We start from the raw sequence: 13,094 nt of genomic DNA on the forward strand, positions 1-13,094 counted from the left end.
AATATTAATCTACAAATCATCCCATTATTGTCACTTTAAAAAATACATATTTTTTTCCCATTTTGGAGCCTATTTTGATGTATATATGCATGTAGTTTTACCAAATTCCAAAATTAATAGTTAGTTTTGATATTTAACTATTTGTTTTTAAGAAAATAATAATATAAAATTTTAAGTTTGGGGGGCATTTTGCACATAAGTGCAAAACTTCAGGGGGTATTTGCAAAACGTCATGTTCACTAACAGAAAAATTTGACGAAGGGGGTAAATTGATTAACGTTGTGAAATTTTAGAGGATAATTGAAGTTTTGTTAATTTCATGAAGATAATTGATGAAACTTACAATTTCAGAGGAAAAATTAAGTATTTACTCAATTTTTTTCCCTTTCTCTCTCTTCCCCCAATAAATACACGGTCATTCACAACACAAAAATCAAAAGCAACAAAGCTGCTTCTTCTTCAATCTCTCTCTCTCTCTCTCCCCGATTCGAAACAAATATGCAGATCTCATGCACCTTCTTCCGCTTTGCCTTTCCTTCGCCGGATCTTTGCCGTCACCGGAGCTTGTTCTTCATTGCCATAGCTTCAACGCAATGAGTTATCTTTGTGCTTATCTATCACCGTAATTTCCTTGATTAATTAGGTAACAATTTTCTAAACTTTCTTTATTTTGATGTCTCTCATGTTTATTAACTATGTTTTCAAGCAACAGAACAAGTTTTTATTGGTTAAATAATTCTTAATTTTGTTCTTAAACTCTTATCTCGTGATAATGCTGCTTTTGTTGGCCGAATTGCTCAGCACGTTGTTGAGTTAAAATGTTAATTTTTTTTTGGTTATTAGCCCCTATTGCTATGAAGTAAGTTGTGAGATTTTAGTAACTTTTAATCTATATCTATATTGTGAAATTTCAGCTTGTATCGCTTGGATTGTTTTATTTTGTTTCAGTATACATACATTTGAATATATAATTGTTAAGTTAAATTGGAACATGAAATCAGACTTTGAATAAAATCTAGTGGAACCGAGTTCGATGATTTGAACCGCTGAAGAAGGGATTCAAATAAAATTATAGGAAGGTCAGGGAAACTGATAAATTGCTGAATTGACATTTGATTTGATCAAATAAAAACTAATCGAATTTAGTGCAAAGGGATTCTAATAAATTTAATGATTGTGATTATGCTGATTTAGTAAGAATTTTTTTATCTGAAGTGCGTATGAACAATGAAGGATCCGGATCCGGATCATCTCCTGCGGTTTTCTATCCTACTGCCTTTCCTGCCCGGATATAAATTGTTGGATTAATCTAACAGGGTATTTTCCCTATTTTTTTTTTTTTTTGAATTTTTTAAATATCCATCCATCTTGACTTCTGGGATATTTTGTGGTTTTTTTTTTTAAATTTTTAAATACCCTTTATTTGGAGTAGAGTGGTATAAAAAAATTTGAAGCATCATGCACGCACGTTATTGCATGCATAAAAAAAAAATAATAACTTAATTTAAAAAAACTAATTAAAATTATACAACAAATAAAATACCATAAAATCTACAATTATTATGAAACATGTATTATTTCATCTACCGTAAATACTTCCTTTCATTTTTCAATTTATCACACCATTTCAACTTATATTAATAATGTTACTTTAGGCATTAATAAAAAAGTAATTATAATAATAATCATAATATTTATAAAATAAAAAACATACGAAATGCAATAAATATGAAATAAAGACTAGATTTCTACTGATGTCTACTATTAATGCAATCTTTGCGGGAATGATCAGAAATCCTACAGACGCCGCATCTTCTCTCAGTTTCCACCGACATTCTACTTGTTGGGAACCACCTTCAGTCCTTCATAATCAGGTCAATATGTCTGGTGGTGAACCACGTCGAAGTGGATGTTGTATACGGCGTATACACACTCATTCGTGAATTTGTTATCTACAAAAGTCTTGTAATCGTGACAAAAGCTAGAACATGCGGCAATGACATGTGAGCATGGTAGGTGTAATGCTCTGAACCGTCCACAGTCACACCATTTATTTTGCAGGCCCACCTTGTATTCTCCCTTTGGTAATCCTTTTGTATTCCCCCTTTGGTAATCCTTCTTTATGGTCGATGGTTTCACGGACGGAAAAGGTAAACCGATCCCGGTCAAACTGAGTGACATGATGACTGTTGGATTTAATCACCCCATTTCTGATATATTTCATGATGTTTTCTGAGAATGGCTCACCAGAATTTACCCTTGCCGCTGCCTCATGTCCTCTTTTAGCAAACAAGGCCGCCAACCTATAATATGATGCTTTCACAATAGCTATGATCGAGAGTCCTCGAATACGCTTATACACGTTGTTTTGTGACTCTACCAAGTTACTTGTCATGTGGCTCCATCGTCGACCATCATCATGTGATTGAGTCCGCTTTTGTTTGGGAATATTGTCGACCCATGCTAAAGCCTTTCGTCTGCAACAACAATTTCAGAACGGTAGTATTCGAATGTAGGGATGCTCATGGCGTAACCTGCATTGTTTTGAAAAAAAGTTAGATGTGTCTTTTTAAACAAATAATATGTCGAATTTACGAGGAAAGAGATATGATTTTTACCCATGCCTTCAACTTTCTTCTTAAGTTCTCCATCCTTGAATGATCGCATAAAGTTCTATGCAATGTGTCGGACACAAAACACATGGCTTGTCGAAGCATCGTGCCATCCATTCTGTAGATCATCATACGCACTCTTTATCGACACATGTCTATCAGAAATGAGGCATATGTTCGGCTGTGGGGTGACATGTTGCCTTAGATTTTTCAAAAAGAAACTCCATGCCTTCTAGGTCTCGCCTTCCACGATTGCAAAAGCAATGGGAAATATCTTGTTATTTCCCATCTTGCGCAACAGTTAACAACAATGTTCCTTTGTATTTACCATACAACCAAGTTGCGTCAATTTGGACATTTGGTTTGCAGAATTCGAAACCTGAGATGCACGGACGAAAAGCCCAAAAGATTCGCTTAAAGACGGACTCATTTACCACTTCTGTTGATGGGTCCGTTTGAAAATCAATTATTGTTCCTGCAAATCTTTTTCCATGACCATCAACCACTGTGGTAGTTCTTCATAAGACTCATCCCAATTACCATAAATTGATTCAATCCCCTTATTTCTTGCTCTCCATGCCTTTCTGTATGAAACTGTGTAATTAAACTTCTCTCGGATGTGTGCATTTATAACCTTCACTGTAATTGAAGTATCCATATGTAGTAGTGATTTAACACTTTCACATATCACATTGTAATTAAGTTTGTGATGATCTTGCGTCATTTCTGTTGAGACACATGTATGATCATTCATTTTCCCAATCTCCCATTTATCATTTTTTTTCCTCCACGAGGCCCGCAATTTGAAACCACATTTTGTATCTTTACATTTGATGACATACCTTTCAGGATCTGATTGTTTCAAACTATAATCCGTTGATTTTTTCATGTGATAAAATCTAATTGCGAGAATGCAATCATTCTTGTTATGAAATTGCATCCCCGGAGCAATACCTTGATCGACCGGTAGAGCGATTGAATGATAAAGTTCAGTTGAGTGGTCATCAATGACGTTGCGCATGGACCTTGGTGGGTTGTAAGAAGCTTTGATCGGTAAAATTGGTAGTTGTGGCACGATGTCGTCTTCGTCTTCTTCGTTCTCATCACCGTTTTGAGCGGCAAGGAGTTCTTCATCATCATCGTCTTCATCATCTTCAACTTCATCATTTGGTTGGTCTTGGAATTGGGAGGTGAATATAGTGATTTCATCGTTTAAAGTTTGGGGTTGTGTCGAACGGGATGGTGTTTGAGAGGGATGAGGTTGAGTTGTTCTTTGTGATGGTTCGTACACATTTTGTGACCATTGTGACTGAAAAGGTTGCGATAAGGATGCATCATAAATGGATGACGGGTTGTAGTGTGGTTGGGACGATGACGGGTTGTAGTGTGGTGGGGACGATGATGGGTTGTAGTGTTGTGGGTTATATTGTTGTTGTGGTAGACTTTGGTGTTGACTAGAACTTGATGAGTAATTTAACTCGAAATTAGATGTTGGATTCTTCATCTCAAACGTAACATAAAGCTCTATATAGGACAAAGAACTGTGACTTTTATGTACGTTAAACATAAACTCGACATCGTCGTTATCATTTATTCTTAACGCCTGGTAGTGAATTGTGCTAGTTCCAACAAACATGAGATTCCGACATATAATTTCAGACACGACCATATTATCTCCGAGACATACTTTTTCCGCTATTCTTTTTTTGAGATGCAAGTAAGTCCTAGCCATGCTCACTTTTAAACCTTTGGTATACTGACTTTGAAAAAAAATGCCGGATTCATTTTGTTTAACTTCTCCATTATAGTACACAAAAATGTTTATATTTGGTGTCATTGAATGGTTTGGTGCCACTTATGTAATAACATTGCCTCTACCGGAAAAATTAAAAAAAGGATCGGACGCAATCTGCAGTAGCGGGGTAGCTACCACACGCGCCAGCTGGAGAGGGTACCATGCAACTCCGACTTGCGGGGTACATACCGCACGCGCCAGCTGCAGGGTAGGCCGCTATCTGGAGTTGCGAGGTAGGATTAGCACGCACCAACCTATTGGCTCTTCAGTGGCAGCATGTCGGTCATTTAGGAGCTAGCATGTGGTTCACGTGATTTAGCTTGCATTGGTCATTTCATGCAAAAATTTCGTGCATAAATAAATGGCTTTTTTACATGGAATGGTCATTTCATGAAGCAAGGTTTACAAAATAATTCAATACTGTTGAACACCATACATCTGCTATTGATGCAATTATCATTTCTATGTTTAATTGAACATTGTTGGCTTGCATGCATTGCAATAGTAACACAGGAAGTCTTCATTTCACTTATAAAAATACCACACTACTACTTCCACCATTTACACATATTCTTACATTATAAATACCACACTTATATTTTTACTCTTTACACATATTCAACTTATCTCAATCTTTTTCTTACCCACTCACATAACAAATTATTTCAAACAAATTATATAAAACAATGACATATTTGTGGTTGGAAAATGATCATAGATCCATGGAAGAACACATCAGAAAATGGGTATGTATAAATATTAATTTGTTAATTTTGTTTTTATTTTTTAATTATTAATGCAATTTTAATATTATATTTGATGATTCTTATTAATTTAAATATGTTCACGCTTTTTTAAATTTCGATTTTTGTTATTATTAATTTTAAATTACCTTTTTAAATTATTAATGCACTTTACTAATTTTATTATTAATTTTAATAATAATTTATGATTAATTTTTTAAATTACTTATATATCTTCCCTTTTTTTTTTTGTTAGGATGCAGAGGGTGCACCTCTAACCACTCGTACACGACAACACATAATACCAAGTCCTTTTATTGAGGATTATCTACGTCAAGCTGGATTTTTTGAGGTTACTCAAATAGAGCGTTACAAAATTGATAGGTACATCATAACTTGTAGAAAGATGGTGGTCCGAGACACATACTTTTTATTTTCGAACGGGTGAGTGTACAATCATGTTGGAAGATGTATATATTTTACTCGGCTTACCTTTTGGAGGACAAATTGTTACGTGTCCTCCAAATCTTCTGTGGAATAATTGTGCTCAATTGTTGCGAATAACTCCCCCAACACACAAAACTGATGGTTTTACTCTCTCGTTGTCGTGGTTAAGGGATAATCTGGTCGATAATAACTTCAATGAACAATCTCCTCCGGAGGTAAAAATACAACACACTAGGAAGTACCTATTATACCTTATTGGATTATTTGTGCACAATTCTTGGTTGTATTTGTTATTGGATTTTAATGAAACAAGAAAATATAGTTGGGGATCGACAGTTTTGGCTTACCTTTATCATGGCTTGTGTGAGGCTTCACACCCAAATATAAAAGCACTAGCTGGATGTCATTTCTTGTTACAAGTTTGGAGATATTGTCGGTTGAGTTATATCGCTCCGAGAAATGATAACCCACTCCGGTGGCCGCTAGGATTAAAGTAAACATGGTCACTTCAATTTTTTTTTTTTATTAATTCCCTCACATATTCTCATTTCCACACAATTTTCCTGAAGACTATTTGGACTGCAACAACTTACCTTGTATGTTTTGACAAAGTTGAATAGCATCCAACTGATAGGGTCAAGCTCCAATTTGGTTTGCCACAAGAAATATCAAGGTCCCCACGAGACATGCGACAATTCCATATGTTGGACAAACGGTTCAAGACGTGGTACGAATCAAAGGGTTTTCGCTTTCCACAAGAGAGCGAACATTGGGACAACCGACGGCGTTATACTTTACCTCGCATGCGGCCAAGATCACTCACCCCAAGTCATGCGTATATTGAGTGGTTGACAACCACATGCAACCCACGTCTAAGGATTTCAATTGACACAAAACCATTAGATTCAGATCCAGACGAAGAAGAAGAGCCGGAACATGAACCTGAAATTCACAACAACCAAACACCAATTCATGATGATTTTTGGAATCAAGACATTTTTTCTCAACTACAAGATCATCAATCCCAACAACATACAACACAAAACATACATGGTTCTGTAATGTATGAATTTCTCGACAACCCCCAACAAAATATCATCCAACCACCACCATATACCTCTCCGAAAAATGCACATGAGCCCCATTATCAGTCACCTCTCCGCTATGCCTTTCCTTCGCCGGATCTTTGCCGTCACGGGAGCTTCTGCTTCATTGCCATAGCTTCAGCACAATGAGTTATCTTTGTGCTTATCTATCACCGTAATTCCCAACAATTTTCTAAACTTTCTTTATTTTGATGTCTCTCATGTTTATTAACTATGTTTTCAAGCAACAGAACAAGTTTTTATTGGTTAAATAATTCTTAATTTTGTTCTTAAACTCTTATCTCATGATAATGCTGCTTTTGTTGGTCGAATTGCTCAGCACGTTGTTGAGTTAAAATGTTAATTTTTTTTGGTTAATAAGCCCCTATTGCTATGAAGTAAGTTGTGAGATTTTAGTAACTTTTAATCTATATCTATATTGTGAAATTTCAGTTTGTATCGCTTGGATTGTTTTGTTTTGTTTCAGTATACATACATTTGAATATATAATTGTTAAGTTAAATTGGAACATGATATCAGACTTTGAGTAAAAACTAGTGGAACCGAGTTCGATGATTTGAACCGCTGAAGAAGGGATTTAAATAAAATTATAGGAAGGTCAGGGAAACTGATAAAATGAATTGACATTTGATTTGTCAAATAAAAACTAATCGAATTTATTGCAAAGGGATTCTAATAAATTTAATGATTGTGATTATGCTGATTTAGTAAGAATTTTTTGATTTGAATTGAGTATGAACAATGAAGACCTAAATTGAATTTTTTTTTTTTTTTTGTCTGAAGCTGTTTAATTAATTTATGATTATTTATTATTTTATTTTTTTGAATTTTTCAGTAACTTGAAGCCAAGGGTTAGCCCTATGGAGATTTGCACGTTAACTCCTTTCATTATGCTCGCTAGGGCTCGTGCTGCCGGTGCCTAGCTTATTGGACGTGTGGAAATTTTGCATACTGGAGCGTTGGATTTTAGACTATGATGTAACTTATTTATTTTCAAGTTGTTCCGAATTGTGGCGAATTGATGTTGGATGTTGGATTTAGACCATGATGTAACTTTGTTTATTTTAAAGTTCTTCGTAATTGTGGCAAATTGATGTTTGTGTTATTGCTTATTATTGTTAAAGTGAAGCTGAAAAGTTTAATACTGTGAAAAGAGTTAAACAAACTCATGCATACATGGTCAATACTAATTTAAGTATGACTACAAAAACACAAATAAAATCTTGGACTTTAATCACTACGATTTATAGCCCCTAACCTCTAACCAAAGTTCAATGGCCATTCAAGTGAATAAAGAGGGTCTTATCAAATTGTCTATGACTTTCTCCACTAGTGTTTAGTTCTTTGAGAGATTCACTTCTGAAATCTTAACTCCACCTGAATTTGAATTAAACACGTTTGAGGGGTTTCGATCTTTATAAATTGCATTCATGGACGGGAGGGTTAACCGATAGCAGAATTCGGTTTGCTCCAGCTAAGTGGAGAGAAGCTAGGCTTGGTATTTAGGTATTACCATTGTGTCCAAATTCTGAAGTTTTATTTTCTGATGTTACTTATGTGAAGAATCTTGTGGAACGTACAATGCCTGATTTGAAAAGGGAAGGTGTTGGTGAGAAAATGAAGGGATTGTGTATGCTTTGCAGGGAATTTCTTACAACGAAGTGGTGCATTTAAGAACATAAAAACGTTACAGGAGTTTGACGATAGAAACTCAATGACTAATATTCTGTGCTGGATTTGTAGTAGAGGTTGAAGCGTTGAGACAGTGAATGACTGTATAGTTTATGATATTTCTAGAGTATTGGAAAACAATGTTACAATTTTATGTATTGTCTCTTGCAATTCCAATTCGTATTTTGGTTATGAAATTGCAACTAGTTATTTGTAGAACTAAGTGTATTGCTTGTGTGTTCTGGATTAGAATTATGATGCTAACATTGTTTTGAAGGATTACTGCATTTTTTTTAACAATTCAACTTGAATCTCAACTTCAGTATGCTCTCTGTTGCCAATATGGCTTCACCATTGTTGAGTGGTATGAAAAATTACCACTACATCATAGCTAGGCAACAAATTATGCCACAATGATGGTAATAATAAGAGTGTAGCAAAGAGGGTCACAACATATAAGAGTGTTACTAAATGCTCAACACAAAAATAGAAGATGAGTCTCATATTGATGACGTCGTAACATACACCCAGAAATATCACAAAGTGGTTGAGCCCATGAATCAATTTGGTGGACTAATTGACAGAGGGAGATTCTTTGAATATCGAGCAAAAGTTCACTACGCCAAAAAAGGTGATTAATAGCACTTTTTTTAGCCTTTAATAGCACTTAAAAGTGCTATTAAAGCCCCCGCTATTGTAGGGGATACCACCTATAATAGCACTTTTAAAATGCTATTGAAGACCCTGTATTAATAGCACTTTTCATAAAAGTGATATCTTTAGTCATTTATTTTTACCCTGTCGTTAATAGCCCATTTTATAAAAGTGCTATCGTAAGTTATTTTTTAAAAAAAAAAATTAATAATTAATTCTAAAGATCATTTAAAATAAGTATATTTTCATAGAGGAATTTCATTACTCAAAAATTTACAAAACAAGTCATTCAATGTATTCATTGTAAAAGAACCTAACACAATGTATATATTATCAAGAAAAGCTCTTCAAATTTAAACAAAAAAAGCTCTTTGGGTCTTTTATATGTATCTCTGTTCCTCTTCATTTCCCTTATGCTATGCTCTTGTCAATTTCTTCAACATCTCTGATACATGCATACACATATATAGCTCTCGTCCAAATTACTTGAAACAAGCTGCAAAAATTCATACCAGGAACCTTCCATATGAATCCAAAATTTTACAAACCTCAAATCTAACTAAAACTCCTACCAAATACTTAGAATACTAAAGATACTTATAGAATAGTAAGATCATAAGCTTTATAACAAGTCACGAGTATTACCTTTTCAAGATTACGCATATGCATTGATGTGGAAGATACACCTCAAATGACAACACATTTCAACAATTATACTTCATTTGGTCAATATTTATATCAAACTAAAACAAAATTCTATAACCTGCAAATGATAAACAACAAAACATGATTATTACAAAAGGCTGAAACAAATGAAAGTGAAGGGACTAAGCATCATGGTAAATAGCATTTGAAAGCCATAGTTACGCATAGGCTGTTATACAACAGTTTACACTAAACTATAATTGCCAAAATTTCCAAGGCTAGTAATCATGGAGTAAATGAACCTGAGAACTCAATGGTGAAACCTACAAAGTTGAAGAATTTAAAGCACCAAGATGCCCATGACATGCCTTGTTTGAATAACCTGCATAATTTACATGAATGAATGAAATAGTAACCTTTAATAAATATATGCAAGTACATACTAAACATGTAAGAAAATTCCAATTTCACTATAAAAAATATCAAAAGTCACATTGAAATAATCTCAGATACTATGCAATCAATTATGAACCTGGTAAGAGATTAAAGTATGAAACACACAACAACAAAAATCAAAGAAGAAAACAAATTGGGCAGAGTTTTACCAATTGTACTATGTGCTTGCAAACCTGAACTTCCTTCTCTTCATTTTAATCACAAGCCTCTGAACTTTAATGTACAGCTGAATCCATTATTAAAATATTATAAATGGAACTCAGCTTCATTTTTCTGAACAAGAATGGAACTCATCTTTTTAACTGAACTATATAAATATTTGAAAGTTTTAAATAGACCAAACTAAATATACATGGATATGAAAATTAACACGTAAAAAAAGTGAGCAAATATACATTGATATGAAGATTAAATTCCCTCACTTTGTACTACATGACATAAGTTTCATTTTGAGTAAAAGAAGTCATGTGATAGCCATTTTCAATGCTAAGTCCCATATATAGACATACTTGATAGCCATTGAATCCCATCTAAATCAATACCCAAATCAGCCCACACCATAAAACAGCAAAAAAACCTTTGAACAACTCCAAACACCCAAAGCTAAAAATCTTCAAGATAACAAAAAACCAGCCAAAAACACCCACAACGAGCTGGTAATAACACAACTTCTAAAACTGAAAAAAAAAAAAAAAAAATGCGTCAAAACTCGTTAAGACAACCGTTAGTCTAATTGGCTATATAAGCCTTAAGGTACTACTAGACATAACAATTCTTTCTTAATAAATATTATTTTCATTTCACTTTTTCTATATTTTGTTTTCATTTATGAGTTCCATCAAGAATTGTAATAATGTGTCACTTGAAAAAAAGATAGACTAATGTCACTTATGAGTTCTATCATGAATTGTAATAATGTGTCACTAATTTATATACTTTTCCGTTAATTTTAAGTTTAATAGCCTATACAAATTTCTCTATCACAAATCAGCTTCTTCTGCAAGTTCATATTGAATTCTTTTTTTATTTTATTGCAAGTTCAAATTGAATTCTTTTAATGAGAAGATATAGGTTAACTTAATAGATGATACATATGTTTTAGTATGGACGGACTGAAGTCAAACACACATTAGTACTTAGCCAAAAAGCTTCACAAAGTTTCTGGTAACATATTTAATTAAAATTCAATATAAATAAAAGTGTGAAAAAGCTACTCAACCATACAATTTGCCTTTGCAACCCAGTGTAGCTGACACAAATGTGGTAGCCTCGGTTAGGCTACTAATACAATGTGTTAGTTTACATCAAAATATATATTCTTTTTATCAGCAAATAAAATTAACAACAGTCCGAGCACAGTAACTCGAAAATGTTACAAAGTACAATCGGTCAAATCACTATGTAATAATAAACAACACAAAATAAAAACTCTAAACAAGTGGATCAAAACAAAGCCAAACAAGACCTCCCCAAATAACAACATCAGTGCATATTGAACAACCTCCAAAACAACATTCTTGAAGATAACACAGATAGCCAAGACAGGGTTGAAAAAACCTGCTTAAAAAATAGAAGAGTCCCTCATAGGAATTGCTACCCCATCACACCCAGAGACATTAAAACACTCTAGCAATTCTAAAATAGACACAGACGCGTAAAAGCCACCTACAGAATCCAGCAAAAATAGAAACACCGACACCAATGCAGATTCAAATGGTTTCGACAGAGAACGACGTGCAAATAACATAAAGGGAAGATAACATATACAATTAATGGCAGATAACATAAAGAAATTGTCCAAATTACTCAATTACACAAATATCCGAATAAAACCCCCAACACCCCAAATGGAATTGATGGAAAAAAAACCCCAATAGGATTCAAGGTCTACACCATAAAATGGCTATACATGTTTCTACACTCAAAAAGAATATATAGATAACACCAAAAAGGTACCTGATTAGATAAGATCATATAAAAATGTCGGGTCACAGCTTTCAATACCTTCAAACCCACCAATATCCTATCGAACAAAATCTACAAAAATCAGACACAAAAAGGTAAATTAGTCGAACAACATGTTAATCAAATTTCAAAAGCATAACTAAAGAGAAAGGGAAAGACTTACAGGTACGAGTGAGAAGGAAAAGCGTGCAGAAAACGACTTCTATTAGTTCGACAGTTTCATCAAAGGGTGCAGTGAATGAATTCGTATGAGATGATGGGTTAGGGTTCTATTGAGAAGAATTTCTGGGTGGAGATGAGAGGGTTCAGTGAGAAGTTGAGATGATGGCATATGGTTTGAAGGGTTCGGACTAGAGAAGTTAAAATTTGAAGGATCTGTGGGTAGATGTTTGAGAGGTTTAGGTTCGATGAAGTGATTTTGGTAGAAGTTGTGCTTTGGGTGCAGAAAAGAGGAGAGGGAATGAACAATTACTTACTTCAGCGCCAAACGCAAAATTATTTTGCGGTTTTTTTTTTTAAAACTTTTTTTTTTTAATTTGGTATGTGCAAAGATAGCCCTTCCCCATAAAACGCTAACAAATCATTTACACCAATATTAGCGTTCACTAGAAAACGCTATTACACCCCTATCATCACACTCCTCTTTTTTTATTATTTTTTTAATACCATATAATAGCACTTTCTATAAAAGGGCTAATATAGGTGTCACGTTATAATAGCTTGCGTAACGGAAATGCTATTATTAATATTAGAGTCAATCTTTTCATAGCATTTTCTCTAAAAGTGCTATTAAATTAGCGCTACTAAATTTCAAAATTGGCGTAGTGGTTGTTTGGTTCGCATGTATTTGAGCTATTTGGAAGGATAGAATTGGAAAAACTTTTCTCAATAAGGATGTGAACGTGAAAAACTTAATGGATGAGGTAAAATTTTAACTTGGAATTGGTTGAAAATTAATTCAAATAACATCAATTAATCTATCTCTCAATGGTGCTTGAGT

The 13,094-nt window shown here is 33.9% G+C and overlaps 1 long non-coding RNA gene across 1 annotated transcript; it reads left to right on the forward strand.

The window, feature by feature from the left end:
• The first annotated feature begins 450 nt into the window (after positions 1–450).
• On the forward strand, positions 451–7,793 carry LOC112422715 (uncharacterized). Its single transcript, XR_003013257.2, has 3 exons — positions 451–643; positions 5,407–6,857; positions 7,539–7,793. It is a non-coding gene; the product is annotated as an uncharacterized lncRNA (long non-coding RNA).
• The last annotated feature ends 5,301 nt before the right edge of the window (positions 7,794–13,094 follow it).

The sequence above is a fragment of the Medicago truncatula genome, chromosome 6 (genome assembly GCF_003473485.1).
Source record: "Medicago truncatula cultivar Jemalong A17 chromosome 6, MtrunA17r5.0-ANR, whole genome shotgun sequence".
NCBI lineage: Eukaryota > Viridiplantae > Streptophyta > Magnoliopsida > Fabales > Fabaceae > Medicago > Medicago truncatula.